The following is a 2,241-nucleotide window of genomic DNA, read 5'->3' as shown; positions in this document are numbered from 1 at the left end:
CTCATGAGGGATTTTTGAACGATCCCTCGGAACTACGATGGTCGAAACCCTAAATGCCAGTGATTGACAATGCTAGTATAGCTGGTGTTTACTATGAGGAGGCGCCACAACGCTAGGAACTGCTTTTCAACAACCTGCACATTCCGACTCGGAACTGGTGTGGTCCGCACACAACTGTTGGCGGCCTGGTGTCTTCAATACAAGCAACGCCTAGCATCATGATGTATGAGACACGTGCTGGTCCATTATCGGCGCTGTCAGTCAACAACGAAGCTTAAGGGTGCTTATCAGAACTGCAGAGGTAACTGAAGGAAGATTGGTGTTCAATGTCCCTTCGACATCGAAGTTATTTGCGATGGAGAACAAACTTGGCATGGTTCAAGGATGGAGGTGGGAATCGGAGGCGCCCAATGAAAAGAAACATCCCAGAATTTAGAATGAGATTTTCACTCTGCAGCGGAGTGTGCGTTGATATGAAACTTCCTGGCAGATTAAAACTGTGTGCCCGACCGAGAATCGAACTCGGGACCTTTGCCTTGGCCTTTGGAAGGTAGGAGACGGATACTGGCAGAAGTAAAGCTGTGAGTACCGGACGTGAGTCGTGCTTCGGTAGCTCAGTTGGTAGAGCACTTGCCCGCGGAAGGCAAAGGTCCCGAGTTCGATTCTCGGTCGGGCACACAGTTTTAATCTGCCAGGAAGTATCATCCCAGAATTTGCCTGAAGTGATTTAAGTAAATCACGAAGAACTTAAATCTGGATGGCTAGACATGGATTGGTTGAACCGCCGTCCTGCTGAATGCCAATTCAATGTGCTGACAACTGCACCTTCCTTCTCGGTGGGAGAGGTGAGACTTTCACACCTGTCAGACGACACCTAACTTTTGATGGCTGTGGGTATTGGGATACAGGGTCGCATCTCGGGACGGATAACGCTTACTTTGATATAGTAAAGTAGTGCTGAATTGTCAGAATTAGTAATTAATGTCTGTTTGTTTTAGTTACTCTTCGATTACTCGTTTCATGATACATTGCTTATCTGATATTCATTCTCTTTGGTACTCGTTCTTCAGTCCTGTAACTGTTATTCCGCATAACAAGTCTGCTAAGACTGTAAGTATGGCACAATCATTCTGTAATGGGATATTCGCCTAGCCTGTTTTAAGGAGGGCGGTAGACCGCTAAGATGCAGCTGTTTCATTAAAGGATATTTCGTTTCGGAATTTCTCTAGATTACACATTTGTGTAACAAGGGGGCAGTTCCGACATCATGTATTAACACTCATTATAAAGAGAAATACAATACGATAAATTTGTTGTGTCATTTTACACTTGGAAATGTCCTTAGTACAGGACTGTTGCTAAGAACTGTCTCTTGCGCTCTTAACCGATTGTGTAATTTCACTTTTTTTGTGCACGTAGAGCCAATAATACTGAATAAACCTTCAGTCTGTTCGAAACTGCTTAGGACGCACTGGGGTGTGCCTCACGAGGAAGGCAGGGCACAAATTCAGCCAATCTCATAAGGCCTGTTAGTCGCAACAACCATTGTCAGTTTCCAGACCTTCCACGGCACCATTAAAATACTTCCTGCTTGCTTTAAGCTGCAGTTTCAGACCGCATGCTGTCTTATCAGGCTGTCCGTTGTGCTTTGAGATGTTTCAATTGGCTCTAAGCCCATCTGAGGTCATCAGTCCCATTGACTTAGAACTACTTAAACCTAACTAACCTAAGGACATCATGCACATCCATGCCCGAGGCAGGATTCGAACCTGCGACCGTAGCAGCAGCGTGGTGCCGGACCGAATTGCCTAGAACCGCTCGGCCACTTCGGCCAGCGTGCATTGAGATTTGGTTCCAATTTTTTACCGACCAACAATTAACATTTTGTCAGTTATTGTTACTTTTATTTTGTTTTGTGTTATACTGAATAATACCAGATGTCAGCTCATCAGATATCATTCAGTGGAAATTTTCGTCGCTCTTTTGCACAGGGGACTGACGTACGAAGTCAGTCTAGAGAAACTGTTTGTGCGTTACACCCCCACATTGTCAGCAATTTTCCTTGGTAATGCTCGCAGCATTCAGTTGTTGATAAGATGTCTATCTTAGCAAAGCCAGGGGAGGAAATCTATGGATTCAGCGTCGAAATGTCGAAGTAAGTGATGCATTTAAGATGGTGGAACTTGGTGATTTCTCCCCATAAACCACGGTTTTCCACATAAGAAATCCACGAGTTTGCAA

At 44.8% G+C, this 2,241-nt stretch overlaps 1 non-coding gene across 1 annotated transcript; it reads left to right on the top strand.

The window, feature by feature from the left end:
• The first annotated feature begins 602 nt into the window (after nucleotides 1-602).
• Nucleotides 603-677, top strand: Trnap-cgg (transfer RNA proline (anticodon CGG)). Its single transcript has one exon. It is a non-coding gene; the product is annotated as a tRNA-Pro (tRNA).
• The last annotated feature ends 1,564 nt before the right edge of the window (nucleotides 678-2,241 follow it).

This window comes from Schistocerca gregaria, chromosome 2 (genome assembly GCF_023897955.1).
Source record: "Schistocerca gregaria isolate iqSchGreg1 chromosome 2, iqSchGreg1.2, whole genome shotgun sequence".
In the NCBI taxonomy this organism is placed as follows: Eukaryota; Metazoa; Arthropoda; class Insecta; order Orthoptera; family Acrididae; genus Schistocerca; species Schistocerca gregaria.
Note: the sequence above shows the minus strand (reverse complement) of the source record. Positions and strands in the feature narration are given on the sequence as shown.